The sequence below is a fragment of the Camelus bactrianus genome, chromosome 22 (assembly GCF_048773025.1).
Source record: "Camelus bactrianus isolate YW-2024 breed Bactrian camel chromosome 22, ASM4877302v1, whole genome shotgun sequence".
Classification (NCBI taxonomy): Eukaryota; Metazoa; Chordata; class Mammalia; order Artiodactyla; family Camelidae; genus Camelus; species Camelus bactrianus.
In genome coordinates, this window is record NC_133560.1 from 18,351,795 (window position 1) to 18,368,137 (window position 16,343).

Consider the following 16,343-nt stretch of genomic DNA (forward strand, 5'->3'; position numbering starts at 1 on the left):
TTAATTGGTCCTTATAAATAATTCTGTCAAAGCCTTTGTCGTACAACTTGGTAATTGTCTTTTTATTAGTCTACATCCCACCAAATGTTGAGACATAGGAGCACAGAAATCTCATGGGCTTCTTCACCATTATATCTGTTGTATTTAGCACTTAGAGATCAGTCAATTAAAATTTGAATGAACACAAAATTTATATTCCAAAGTTACTTAACTGAAGTCACAAATACAATAAAACAAAATGTCCAGATATAGCTTGAAAATAATGAAATCTTTCAAATTCAAAAATATTGTCAGGGGCACATTCTAGTAGCTGGAAATGTAAACACTAGTAAGATCAGATCTTTGCTCTTCAGAAGTTCATTGTCTCAGGAAAGAGACAGAAAGTTATAATATGCTCTGGTAAATGCTGTGGCAGAGATGGACATAGCATGCTCTGAGTGGAGAAAGGAAGGCACCCAGCATGTTTTACAGGGGTAGAGAAATACTCCACGACAGACCTCCTGGAAAAGGTGACTTTAAAGATGAATGCACAGCAAAGGAAACCATAAGTAAAACAACAACAGCCTATGGAGTGGGAGAAAATTTTTGCAAATGAAACCGACAAAGGCTTGAGCTCCAGAATATATAAGCCACTCATATGACTTAATAAGAAAAAAACCAAACAGCCCAATCCAAAAATGGGCAGAAGACCTAAACAAGCAATTCTCCAAGGAAGAAATACAAATGATCAATAGGCACATGAAAAAATGCTCAATATCACTAATTATCAGAGAAATGCAAATCAAAACTACGATGAGGTATCACCTCACACCAGTCAGAATGGCCATCATTCAAAAGTCCACAAATGACAAACGCTGGAGAGGCTGTGGAGAAAAGGGAACCCTCCTTCACTGCTGGTGGGAATGCAGTTTGGTGCAGCCACTATGGAAAACAGTATGGAGATTCCTCAAAAGACTAGGAACAGACTTACCATATGACCCTGGAATCCCACTCCTGGACCTACATCCAGAAGGAACCCTACTTCAAAATGACACCTGCACCCCAATGTTCATAGCAGCACTATTTACAATAGCCAAGACATGAAAACAGCCTAAATGTCCATCGACAGATGACTAGATAAAGATATGGTATATGTATACAATGGAATACTATTCAGCCATAAAAACTGACAACATAATAACACCATTTGCAGCAACATGGATGTTCCTGGAGAATGTCATTCTAAGTGAAGTTAGCCAGAAAGAGAAAGAAAAATACCAAATGAGATCACTCGTATGTGGAATCTAAACAAACAAACAAAACAAAACATAAATACAAAACAGAAACAGACTCATAGACATAGAATACAAACTTGTGGTTGCCAGGGGGATAGGGGTTGGGAAGGGGCTGACTGGGATTTCAAAATGTAGAATAAACAAGATTGTACTGTGTGGCACAGGGAAATATGTACAGGATCTTGTGGTGGCTCACAGCGAAAGAGAATGTGACAATGAATGTATATATGTTCATGTATAACTGAAAAATTGCTCTACACTGAAATTTGATACAACATTGTAAAATGACTATAACGCAATAAAAATGTTAAAAAAAATAAAGCAGTCTGTTACAGTAAAAAAAATAAAAAATAAAGATGAATGCTAAATTCCTGTTGTACTCATGATTACAACAGGAGTTAATCATGTGAGTTGAAGAAGTGTATTTCAGACCAAGGAAGAAGCCTTTAAATTATCTGGAAGAGGGGGAAGAATAGATACAGTGAGGAGTACAAGTAGGAGACTGGAAGCTTGAAGTCCCTTAGTTTAATTCACTGAATTGGCCCAGCAGGATGCCAAGGCAAGCATCATTTCTACCATCAGGGATATGTCATTGTACCCATGTCTACTGTAATTAGGGAGCATCCATTAAAATGTGGTTTAGTCCTGTCTCATATCACATTTAACTGCCACACAATCCTATTATGAAGTTTGAAACATAAGACTACTTAGAACAACTGTATTTGCATTATAATAGGGTCTGCATTAAATTTCACTGATTGACATTATATTGAACTATTTTAGATGGCTCTTTCAAAGTGTGTGTTCCCAGATCAGGCACAACCGCATCATATGGGAGCTTAGAAATGAAATTTCTTGTGACCTATCCCACATACCTACAGATTCAAAAAGTCTAGGGGTGGGGCTGAGAAATTTGTATTACAATGCCCTCTAGGTGATTTTGGTATGTGTTCAACTTTGACAACCACTGTAGTAAAGGAACACAAGAGCAACTTCGTAGAAAATTTTGCTAACTTCTTGTTATTAATGTTGTTTTTGGTGGTGGTCGTGGTAACGGAGGTGGTAGGTACAGTGTTACGAAAAGGCTCTGTCCTGGTAAATCTGTTTGGATTTAGACATTGCTCTATTTATGAGAAGAATTTTTGGTTTTGTTTTTCCTGCATGACTTAGAGGATCCATGACTTTCTCCCAATATCCCTTTAATCACTTAGAATCATGGAAGGTAAAAGTCTCATAATGTTCTGGGGATAGAAAGAATGGCTCCATTCCAATGTCCAAGGGATTGTTCAAATTAAGATATTAGTGTAATATTTAGAATTTGTGACATTTTCTCCATTGTGACAAAGGAGATAAGAAAGGAGAAAAAATATTTGGAACTAGCCTGAGTTTATTGGAGATTTATTTTGGTTGCTGATAGAAGCTACTTGAATTTTGCATTTAAATTATTAATTTAGTTGATAAGTATTTTAATTACCGAGCTGTTAGAACCACCGTTGGCTTCTTACATTACTGATTAAAGATAGGCTTTGAAACACCTGTCATTGTCTTCAAACGTCTGTAGCATAAAGTAGAATATTTTTTTCTTCCACTTATTCTGCTTAGAAGAATTTAATCAGAGGCAACTTTCCTTTTTGTAAAGTTTCCTATAAACTGTGTTGACAGTGTTGCCTCTGGTGTAGATGGTGACTTTGAAGACTTGTGGTAGGTGAAGCTCTAAGTCTAGAACTATGTAATCAGGAGCTCAGCTCGCACAAGTGTACGCACTGAAACAGTTTCAGAGACATTTCTGTTTACCCTGGCAGAGTCACTATGCCATGGGAAGGTGTCACTGAATAAACAAGTTAACGAGAAGGTTCTATTGAACATACACTGTTGTGGCTAAATGAAATTCTGTAGTGCTTCCTTTTTCAAACAAAATAGGAAAGAATTTCCAGTTTAACTATTCCAATCATCTAATTCTTATTAAGATTAGATTGGTACCACCCCATTAGAATATTGTCCAAGATTCATTACAATAATATATATTTTGCAATAATATATTCGAAGTCATTCCTTTTCAAAGTACATTACTCAGAAAAGTAATGCTCTGTGTGTGTGTGTGTCTGTGTGTGTGTGTGTGTGTTTGTGTAGGCTGGGGATTAGAGGGATGGAGAGAGTTCAGAGATCAAATGTATTTGGTTAATGCTTCACGTGACAGATGCCTGTTAGAGTCTCTAAAATGTTAATATTTCTTATGTATCTCTAATACATTTTGGAATTTGTTTAATAGAAGCATCCAACGCTTTTTAAAATATAGCTTCTCTAATTTTCAAAGTAACTGTTATAAGCACATCTTTGAAAATGTTCCTCTAAAAAGTTTTCCATTGGAGTCGACAGTTTTTTGTCATTATTAATGGAAATGTCATCTTCAAATTCAGGCCTGAAGACTAATTAGATGAGGTTATCAAGCAGAATAAATGTTTTACTTTTCTTGTCCATAAAATTCTTCTAAAATATTTTGGTATAAAATACCCTGCCCACACCAACGAACAGCCATCCCCACTCCTATGTAGAGCTCTCCTTCCCACATACAGCACACCACGTCAGTGTGCTCTCAGTATAAGAGACGGAGTGATGCCTTGTTCTATGTAGTAAAAGCGTATATGAAAGATTCTATCGTTGTGAGACCATACTATATTTCAATCATTTTTGAGCCATTATATTTATAATGTAAGATTTGTAAACTGGGAAGTCTGGCAAAGTCATGGCAAAGAAGGCTGATAATTTAGCAAACCTTTATTAATTATTTACTGTGTTCAAGGAACTGTACTGCCCCTTAAGAGACAGTGATTCTTGCTGTCATGGGGCCAATGGTAGAGCTCTCACTTAATTAAGCTATCTTTCTTAGAGTTGACTAGCTCAGAATCTCCCTTATTTAATCTAGTTTTAACAGCATAAAGAATGATAACTATGTTTATTGATCACATGCTTGTCTGTCATAACTTGTTTGGTAATTCCCCTAACAATCTTGGAGATAGATATTCCTGTTCTGCTTATAGCTGTGGAAACAAAAGCCGTGAGGATTTGAGACATAAATAATAAGAGCAGAAACAGATTTTGAATCCAGGTTATTCCAGTTTGGAAGACTTTTTCTTCGCTATACCTTATGGCTCATATTGACAAAGACTATTTAAGTCTTTATTAAAAAATAAATAGTTATTTCTGAAGAAAAATAGAAATTCTGTATTATCTTTTCAGGCATCTAAAAATAGAGATCTCGGATCCAGAAAGTCAGAATATGGTTGTGTTTTGATTCTGCTCCTAACATGCTCTGCAACCCAAAGTAGGTTTCTTCCATTTAAATTTTTGTCCCACTTTTTCAAAAATGTATTATTGAAATTAAACATGGAAAAAAGGCACAGGTCATATATATTATAGCTTGATGTACTTTCAGTACATGAACACATCTGTTAAAAAAAACACCCAGATTATAAACCCGTTAGAAGCTCTCCTCACGCTATCTTGTACTCCCTTCTGATATGTATCCATCCCAAGGGTGATTACTCTCCTGATTTCTAACAGCAAAAGTGAGGCTTCTGGAATCCCACAATTTGCATTCTATAGCATTTGGCATATTTCACTCAACTGTATGCTGATGAGAGGCATCCATAATTTTGCATGTAATGAGATTCATTTTCGCTGTTGTAAAGAAGCTACAATTTGTTTATCTGTTCTAATATTAATGGGTTTTGGGGTAGTTTCTAGTTTGGGAAAATAATGAACAGAGCTCTTTGAGCCAGCTCGTGTATATCTTTTGGCAAATATTTCTGCTGTCATATAGCAAAGGAGTGAAACTGTTGGGTCATAGCATTCCATTAGTAGATGTTGCTAAGCTGTTTTCAAAGTAGTTTTTACCAATGTGCACTCCCACCAAAAGGGTATAAGAGCTGTGATTGTTCCACATCTTCCCTGATACTTGGCATTTTCCTTAAAAATTGTCTTTCTGTGTAGTTATTTTAGTGTGCGCAGTGTCATCTCCTGATTTTCTTGTTTAATTTTACTTAATTGGCATTTTCCTGATAAATGATGAAGGTAAATCTCTCTCCATCTGTTTATTACCTCTTTGAATGTACTTTCTGTGGATTACCTATTTGACTTTCACTTATATATCCGTTGGGTTGTCTGTATGTTTCTTATTGATATTTGGGTAAAATAATATACATATTGAATACAGGTATAACTCTTTCCCACTCTGTACCCACACCTTTTAAATACGAAATAAAGCATCTGTCCTATTTATCTTCCAGACTAATTTTGAAGGAATACAAAGTACTTGAAATTGAGTCAAAAATCACTTGACAGGGTATTATGAAATAAGTATCAGAGGATTGATGTTACATAGAATTTCATGAGTACTTTATTCTATTGTTTAGAAGTCTAATATTTCATCTTGGCTCTCAATGGACATTTATCACTGAGCATCTCAGATGCCAAATGAAAATCATGCATCTCTCAGAAATTTACCCCAAGTTTGAGCTACCAATCATGACTAATCAGGACAGTTATTTAATTCCTCATAACCTCAAAACTCATCTTCAGGACTAAAGCAATTCATTTTTTGAGATGAAGTTGCTATGACTAGTACATTTTCACCCCTTATTATCTTTTTGATTTTCCATATTCTAATTTGGAAAGATTTGTCTAATGATGTTTTTCCCCCTGTGCTTTAGTTTTTATTTTAGGCATTTCATTTTCCTAATATCCACTGAATATGATGATCTATCTGTATGCCTTTGTAACCAGCTTAAAGGTTTCATTGGAAATCTATTCTGAAGGAAATATCCTAAGCAAATATGTGAAAAGTAACTTACTGTATTTATTTTACAAGCAGAATCTCATATATAACATTGTATTCATTAAGATCAGTTATCTTAATGTATCAGTTACCTGTTCACACAAGATCAGTTACCTTTGTTTCATCTCATTATTAGCCTAACAGGAATGTTTCTTTTTAAAATGTAAGTGCCACCAAGCAGTTAATTTCTTTGAATCTGAATGCTGTGATGACAAGACATCAGGGCTGTGGTAGAGATCATTTTGGGAAACTGGGAGTCTTTGCCTAGAGCCTTCTTTCCGATTTCTTTTTGAGGGGAGAGGTAATTAGTTTTATTTGTTTTTCATTTATTTTTTTAATGGAAGTACCGGGGATTGAACCCAGGACCTTGTGCATGCTAGGCAGACACCCTACCACTGAGCTATATACCCTCCCCCCTTAGAGCCTTCTGATTCTATGGCAGGAACAGTTTTATGTGGATCAAGTTATTCATTTGCAAATAGCTTTTCTGGAATTACCATACTCAAGCTCAGTAAGGTGTTGCTTTCACTCACATTAAAAACAAAACAAAACTAAATTAAAAAAAAAAACTTCACATTTATCCTAAATCCAGTTAGACATTATAGAGTTACTATTTTATATGCCTTATATAATTTTATTGTTTTAAAAATGTATTAGTTTTAAATGGTTTGGGCAACATATTCAGTCTCATATATGTCATAATATATATGTCGTAAATAATTTTGTCATCTTTGAGGAATTTTTTGCAAAAATTTTTCTCAGATGAACATTTTCAACAGGGAAACACAAAACCTAGGAGATGAAAGATATTTCTCTTTTATTAAAGAAACACTTTTTCATAAATAATATATAATAATTGCAGAATATTTGAAATATAGAAGAAAAAACCTGAGGCAATATAAATCATTCATAATCTCACATTTAACAATAACTAATAATGACATTTTGATTTATATATTCCCTTCATTTTTCTGTTTCTCTACATTTATACATACACATATGTACACACACAAGTCTTTAAAAAAAAAAAAGTGTTCAGTGAGTTAAGAGAATGAGTTTATGCAGTTTTAACTTTTAAAAAAAAATTTAGAGAAATTTACCACTATGCGCAGTACATGCTGGAGCTGGCTTGTGGTGGTTCTTGATATCCTATTGTCTGCAGTTTTTCTCCAGCTCTGAGTTTAGTGATACCATGTTGCTAGATTGAAATTGTTCATGGCAGGAATGTTTATGCCGTGGAAATGCGCATGTATTGTCAATAGTGACTTTTTTCAGAGAGCTGATTATTAAAAGTTTACCAGCACACCATATTTCTTCACGTAGTGAAGTTTTCTGTGATATTTATACTTTACTTTCTCTTCTTGTCCTAGAAATGGGAGGTAGTAATGACAGCAGGTGATGAAAGTAGGAGAGAACAAGAAGGGAAATTGGAAATTTTTATGGGAGGAAAAGAAGCTGAGTGGAAGTCATGAAATACTGCAGTGAAGGAAGTCTTTTGAGCCAGTTAGTCCTAAGATTTTCAGTGTTCTCTGAGTCTGGTCAGTAAGAGAGTCGTAGTTTAGTGCTTGTTGATCTTTGCCTTCTGCAGGTCTCTCAAAGCTTCTCAGCAGGATGGTAAACTCTTGGTTCTAATTACTTTGTATTTTCTTCCTAGCCTAATGCCCAATGTGTAGTTGTTGCTCTATGTCTATATGCAAATAAATAGCTTCATTTAATACAAATCATATTTTATCAAGTGAAAGGTAAGACAACATCATGAAATGAAAAAAAAATAGTGCTCTGGAGTTTGAAACTTGGTTCAGCTAGCTAGGATGAGATAAATTTTAGGATGCATATGACTGAAAGTAAGGGTAAGCCAATGTTGTGCTTTAAAAGAGTTGCAAAGGAGACTTACTCTTTGAAATAAGACTATAGGAATATATTTATATTTATGTATAGTTTCAGCCCCCAAATACATAAAGGTTCATTTGATGTCACAAGTTCCATTTCTATCTCTCATTCTGCCTCTTCTCATATATATAGATGTGCTCTCCCTATGTGTTTGAAAGGTAGTTTTCAGCAGGTCCAGTTAAGATTAAGAATAAAGTGTGACTTGTCCCAATCTCAACAAAAATTTCTAAAATTAAAAATTAATTATGATCATTCTGGCTTACATCCTGATGGTATCCTTGAGTCAGCCCTAAAAGCCATGGGAGTGAATCTAGGTCTAGATGTAAAATCCTGTTCAGACAGCTGGACTCAGAGTGGGAGATGGACATACCAGTAAAGGAATACTTAGTCTAAGGTTTTAAGAAGGGAGATTGGGTATAAAATAGATTTATCCAGTCAAATAATAAGTGATACAGCTTCCCTGTACTTCAGGTTTCTCATCTTTAACGTTGGAATCAGGAAACTCAAAAGGATTTTTGAAGTGTCTAGCACTGTGGCTGGACCAGTGTGCTCATTTAAAACTATTTTCATCTCGTCAAGTGCTGTGTGAAACAGCTGTCAAAATCTTACTAATCAATTTAACAAATGGAATATTAAGAAATCAAATCCAGTGGGATAATAATGGAATAATGTACCATGACTATGTATTTGTTTTACATAATGAAAGTTTACAAGTTAGCTAGGCCAAGCCATGCTGCAGTAACAGACTGCAAAAACCTTAGGGGCACAATACAGCAAAAAATGTTTTTATTGCTAAGATCGGTCTGGTATAGATTGAGTGTTTCTCCCCCAAATAGTAATTCAGAAACCGAAGCTATTTGCATCCTGTGGCTCTCTGTTCACTCTGGCTTTATCCAGCTAGGAGTAATAGACATGAAAGGGAAGGGTGGCACAGAAATGACACTGAGGATCAATCAGAATGTGTTATGACCATATCTGGAATGTTATGAATCATTTATATGCATGTTCCGTTTACCAGAAATCAGTTATATGGTCTCAACTTAACTGCAAGGACGGCTGGGAAATGGTCTTCCTTGTGTCCAGGAGGAAGAAATGATATGGTGAGTTTCTAGGCAGTCTTCTCCATAGTCCCCTATACATCCTTCCAAACCCTATCCAAAACAAGCGTCTCTGCCTTCTCTGAGTGTAAATAATCACCACTTCCTAAGCATGTCAGCCCGCAACCCTATCCAGGCCCTGAGCAGTGCTTAGTCCTCTTCATAAGACCTGGATGTAGTGGCCTTGGGGCTGGTAACCTATGAAATAAAAATAAAACTTACCTTCCCTCCACTGTCACTTGCTTCAGTATGAAATAGTGAATGTGGGTCAGGATGAGACAATAAGTGTTTCATTCAAAAAATAGGAAGAATGAGAAGACTAAAGCAGTCATTGGTCTGTGGGAATTTTGGTTCCTGACTCCTGCTCTAGAAAAATAGATACTGAAGGACAGATACCAAAGGCTGCTGATGTCTCAGATAGTCAGCGTTCCTTTAAGCTTCAGGTGTGTAGTTTATCTGACAACACAGTTCCCTCAGGTAGACTGTAGGCTTCTGATACATTTAAGTCTACTCAGCTTTACATTATGAAATTATACCCAGAAATCTCTCCTAGACCCAATTCTCTCATGGAGTTTGTCTCTGTGTTCTCTCACTCTTATGCCTCTCTTCGTTCTCAACTTTAACGGGAAGACAAAATCCTTAATTTGATGTGTTATCTGAACCACTGAGAAGTTTTTCTGGGTCTCCATCCTCAGTCTTTTCAAATCCCATTCCTTACATTTGTAATCCAGAAGCAGTCTGAGAAACTCTCAATTCCTGCACTCCTCATTCACTTTCAGCCAAGTTTGTGGACTGATCCATCCTTTCCTGAGAGTTTTCATTCCGGCAATACCTTCCCCAAAGGGCAGAACAAAAACCAAGACCAAATATTTGCATTCTAGTCTCAATCCTCTTTATGTAGAGGTGCCAAGGACATGGAAGTGCTGGCCTGGGGCAACACTTTTACCGAAGCTTTGACTGCAAATACCATTGATTGATGTATTTGCAACTTTTGATACTGATTTTTTTTAATGACTGCTGACCAACTGATAAGCAAATGCTATTTAATTCAGGCTTTCCTGAAAGCAACACCACATCTTGTGCTAGGTTTTCTGTTAGAGTAGGCAATCGATGGTGGAGTCGTAAATTCTGAAGGCTCAGGGGCTTATCAGGCAGGTTTATTTCTCACACACACTGAAGTCTGAGACAAATCAGGTGGCCGTCTTCCAAGCAGAAATGCTAGGACCCGAGATGATTACAGTTGTGTCTCCATCATGTTGAGGCTCAGGGTCAGCCTGGTGTCATCTGTCAGGCAGACTGGGCAGGGAGGCTTGAGGGCGTGGAGCTGGAAGAGGCATTGGACAAGACATTCTCCTCCTAGACGTTGAAGCAGCAAATAGCCCTCCTGTCCACGTTCTTTTGGCCTGAACCCAACCATATAATCTAACAACACAAAAGGCTGGAAACTGTGGTCTCTCTCTCTTCCTGTGAAGACAAAATGGGACGAGTGAGCATCTAGCCAGTCTTTTTAATAACAAGGAAGAAAGACCATTCTCAAAAAATCAGTTCAGCTAATCCCATTCAATGATAGTATACCAAATAGGAATTCCAGAACAAGCAAAATGTGTGTGCGTGCATGTGTATGAGTGTATGCACGTGCACATAGGCGTTGATGTGTTTGAGTAGGTGTCGTGGACGTTTAAGTCCTTCGCAGTTGCTGATCTTGCTGCTGGCTACCTCTGCAACGTTGTTATTTCCAAACGAGGATGCTCAGTTCCGAAACAGAGAAACAGATAATGCCTTTCAAAGTTGCTCAACTTTGCCACAAACTAAAGCCTTTAGATCCAACATTTCACAGTCATCAATAATCTTCTTTAAGCTTGGCATGCCTGTGATCGTCCAGCAGAACTTCTGAGGGTGAGATAACACTCTTTATCCACGGAAGCAGAAGGAGATGCAAAGAAAGAAGGGAATCTCCATTGATGTCTTCAGTGCTCCTGGACTGCCTACTGCTCTTTTTCTGTCTGCTCAGTAAGAACACCCTGGTCTAGGCTGTGGGATTTCTTCATTGTCTTTTTTGACAGGAATCTGCCTTTTATTTTTAAATATATGTTTCTTTTTAAAAATAAAGAGAAAAGATGCATCTGGGCCTTAAAAAGCGATCAGTTAATAAGTGATGATTAATCTCCTTTGTCACTCAGCTATTAGTCACCTATTTTCCCATGTTTAACAAAAATGGAATTTTCCCTATTAGTTATTAGTGACATTTAACAAAAACAATTATCTCCCTTATATGGTTGTGTTAGCAGTCGAAAGTTCTATTTTAGCTCTTTTCTATGAAACTAGCAGAACGGCATCTTAATTTCTACAAACCAGGTTGTCTTAACCTTGCCAAATAGAGCAAACTCATTTGCAGTTTTGTGAACAAAATAAGCACGTATGTTGATAAGAGCAGCAGTGTGGGTGGTTCTGTCCGCTTTTATTTTCTTCTCCGTAACAGGAAGCTTCCATGGCTCTGAATCGCCACCTTGGTGCCCTTTCCTAAGCAGAATGACAGTTGGGTAGATGACTCTAAATCAGTTATCACTTGACCTGATGGTTCAGAGCTGACAGACCAACGATTGAATCCCAGCTCTGTCCCATACGGGGAGCCAGAATAACCTTGGGACACCTCTCTAAGCTCAGGATTTTTCATTTATGAAATGAGGTTAATAACAGTATCACACCTGTCGTATAATAAATACTCAGTAATGTTAGCTGACGCTGTTCAACACACACGTTTTCCTTCTAACCTCATGGAATTCTGTGACAGACTTAAGACTAAGGTTATTTGAAAGAATCAATTACAGATTTATGTGCAAAGTGCTTACTACTTGCCAGCCCTGGGAGCATGAAGAGAGAAAAAAATAGCTTCTGTCTTTGAAACTTGCAATCCAGCGGAGGAGACAGATGGGTAAGCAGATCACTGCAATAAAGTGGTTCATGACGTGGAAGCAGAACAAAGGAATGATGATTCATCTTAGTAGGCGGCTCTGAGAAAACTTCAAAGAGGAAGAAGAATTTACTTGAGAGGCTGAAGGATGGGGAGGGGCTCACTAGGTGACTGAAACAAGGACGCCTGAGGCAGAAGGACCAGCTCGTGCACGGGGCTGGTAGCAGAACAGAGTGGGATACAAGGGGACCGTAAGTCACGCAGTGTAACACGGTCCGTAGACGGCATTGCGTATCGGGGAGGAACAGGAGAAGCCCCGTGTGCCACGTGAAATACCAAGGGGGTGACATTGAAGGATTTTAAGCCTGAGTGATATCCAATTTGCTGACGTTTATTGACAGGTTTTTTTGTTTTAGGGAAGTCTCCCATATCTTTATTCCAGGTAAGCAGAGAAAACAAGAGGATAACAAAGGCAGAAAGCTAAACTGAAGTCTTCAGAATCCTGCTTTTAGCATGAAACATGCTTTGATAGATATATTTACATAATAAGTATATTTAAAAACACACTGTAGGTGAAAGAATTCACTTGGTACAGTGAAAAACAGGCATTGTTCCTGTATTTGAATGCTTTTTATCATCAGGGTTTCAATTTTACTACATACTGTCTTGTAACACGTTATTGCTTAATTTTTAAACTAATATGTGGTGTGTATACAAACATAAATATAAATTAAACATACGTACATAATATATAATGTGCGTATTCAGATATGTGTATATATACACATATAAATATAAATTTACATCCATCATCTGTTTTGTATCCAGTAAGCTCCCTAACAGCAAAAGTTGTATATAATATTTTTTTGCATACCCAACAGTAAATACTCCACAAAAATTGTGAAATATATAAATGTATGGATTGCAAATAATCACATAGTTAGCAGAGAATGTTCCTCTCTCTCAACCCTGCCATGTTTTCCCCTTGGTTTCTGCCGAGGGTTTCTTGTACTCTATATTTTCCATTATGACTACCTCCTTGCTGTCTAGGATTCTCATTACTGTGGGCTTGGAGAAGTGCAACCATTTAGTAAACATAATAATGAAAATGAGGCTGACTTTCACGGAGTGCCGACTATATTGTTACAGTTAGTTGTTTATTACTTTATGAGTTGTTAAGGATGTTTATTCATACAACATTCTTACAAGGAATTATTGTTATATTTTTATAGTTTACATATCTCAACCCAGAGAGGTATGTAATTTATCCAAGATCACACAACTGATATGCTGTAGGAACCAAGTTACGAATCTCTGGTTCTCTGTCTCAGAAATTTCCTTAGTATACTACTTCAGAGTTTACAGAACACTTGTATGCATTATTGCATCTAAACCTCACAACTTCTTGGTGTGGTATGTAGTTGCCAGGCTTCACAGATGAAAGAACTGAGACTCAGAGAGAGGTACAGAGACTTCCTTATGACATAGAGTGGAAGGGTAGTAGAATTTGCATTCCATTGCAGGTTCCTTTTTAAAATTCATTTATTCATTCATTCATTCAGGTTCCTTTTAGCTACAGTATGGTTACTCCACAAAGCTCTGTTGGATAGGCTCCTTTACTACTGGGATGTTGTAGTCAACTCTCAGTATTTCTTTGAGTAAATCTTACTGGGAATAAGGTTTAAGGGGAAAAAATATGTTTGTTTTGTCAAAGCAAGAAGTTTTTATTAAGGTTAAATATTTTTAATAAAGACCTTTTTTACTTTAATAAACTCTTACTTCCCATTTAAACACCAATTCATTATAACCATCCACACAGCCCCTTAATGAGAAGCAAATTAAGTTGTTTGAAAACAAATTCAGTAAGCTGTGTTCTTCCGTGGACCAGTGGCAGAGGGAAGAGAAAGTGATTGTGCCAGGCTGTTGGCTGACTCGAGCTAATGGCATTCAGTCTTGTGAAATGGATATTAATGATTCTGCAGTGTTTAGCTTGGTTTGCTCTTGATGGATTTTCCCCTTCTGAATTAATGTCTGTCTACTCTTGATTAATTTAGGGTGATAGTACTTCATGTCAGTTAATTACATTTTCTTTCTAAAGTTAAATGTCATTCATTGTGATGAAGGCAGTCATTTTGATTTCTCAGAAAAATATTCCCTAAGTGCCTCAAGTATAGATCCCACAAAGCTAGTAGGAAAAGTTCCTCATTCAGGAAGTTTCCACCAAAGCCAGAGAAGCCTTGTCATAAATCTAATTTAGAATCTTACCATATACCTCCCAAGGCAGAGCTATTTTAGATATATGTGGTGGTGTCTCAAACCAGAAACTTTCCCTTGCTAATGTATAAAATATTTTTTAAATGCCCTGTAAATTTTTTGCTCCAGGACATGACAATGTAGGTGAAAGTGTTTTAAAATAATTTGAGGTTGTTCCTAGAGGAGAGAAAATAGGGTATTATAAGGAGAACACTGGATTTAAAGTAAGTAAAGTCTAGATCTTTCTTCTAATACTAATTGAATCTGTGATCTAACCTCTTCTGTAAGTAAAACAGGCATTATTGTGTCTGCCCTCCTGATTTAAAAACTGTTGCAAGAACCATGGGACCTTTGAAAGAGTGTATCATTCAATTTAAGTGTGCAATATAGTTATCACTGTTTTCCTGGACAGGAAATTAAGTGATGAGTTGTGAATGTGCCCTTGTTCCTTCCCTAGATCAGTTTATTTGGAGCAGTTTAGTAATCCCCAGCTTGGTCGTTCCAAGGTTGGGCGTGTTGTCAGACAAGACTCAAGTGATCTTAAGTTCACTGTCTATAAAGTATACATATTTTGCCTTTAAAATTGTAACTGTTCTCTTGGAAGCACATTTTTATAGGATTAAAAAAAAAAAATAAAACACTGATGTTCCAATGCCTGGCAAAACAGTACTGACCAGTGATTTAGGACTTCGTATTTGGAGTCCTCTGACCTAGAATCATATCAGAGGTTCTCTATTTTCATCTGGAAATCCTTGGGGAAGTTACCTAAACTGCCTTAACTTGCTAGATCTGGTTCCTGATCTGTAAAACGTGGCTAGTAATGGCAACTCTCTTGTAGCACTGTTGAGAGGATTCAATAAAATCATGAATATAAAGGACCCAGCATAATTCCTCGCCTCACATTTTGCTCAATGAACGATCATTCTGTCTTCACATACTGCGGCTTATTTTTGTAGGGAGTTACTTCTCAGATAATATCAGTTTTTAAATGAATAAATTTACTCAGAGTTGTCTAAAAGCTGGTTCAGCCTCAGCACCCATCAGCGCTGCTCACAAAGTAGCCAGAGGCATTGCCTTGCAGTCCTCACTCACTCTGAGGTGTCTGTGGACTACACATCCCACTTTTCCTGTTTGTTGTGTGCTTCAAACCTTGTGTCAGATCATTACCATCTACCTTCCATTGGAAAAAATAAATTTTTCCCCTTAGATGCCTGAGTATGTATAGCGCTGTGCTTGGTACTTTGCCTAACGTATCTAGTTTTATCTTTATAACCACCCTGAAATGCAAATACTAGTACAGGTTTGCATTTGGAGATAGTGAAAGTTAAGTCGTTACCCAGGGTCACACGGGCGGAGTTTGTATCCCAACCCAAGGGCTCTTTACTCCAACCCTGCACAATTGAACTTGGTTCTGCATCTGAAAACAGTCATTTTCTTAAAGATACAGGTTATTGAGACATAGCTGTCTGGAAGGACGTCTACCCAAATATTAATTGGGATTTTGATATTTGGGAGGTAGGATTTCAAATAAAATTTAGTTTCGTCCTTGTACTTTTAAAACATTTTAAATGCTTTTTCCAATGAGTGCACGTCTCTTCTTAGAAAATAGTATTTTTTAACTGACTAGTTGACCACGAGATTTCATCTCATTTCAGGTGATCCACAGGAACGGAAAAAGCTGTTCACTCAATTGAGACTGGTTTTCAGGCTTACTGACTATCAAGCTGGACCAATAACTATTGTTCATGCAAATAGAATTCTGTTTTTAGAAGAGGTGACTCATTATAAAGCAACGTGATTTGTCTGTCCCCACAGTCTGAAAATAAATGTGGAGGGACAATAGAAAGAAGCCATAAGGCAAACACTTGTTTTGTCTTCAAACTTTGAAAGCTCTCTTGGCTGACATTAACAGTGGTTTTTTTTGTTTGTTTGTTTTGTTTTGTTTTAATTGACAGAGGTTGCTTTGTAATTAACTTATACACCCTAAGATCTCTAGGGCCCCCAAACTGTGGGCTCTGTGAAAGCAGATGATGAAAATATGTGTCTTTTTTTTTTCTTTCTGACAGTAAAGGCTTTCTGTGAGA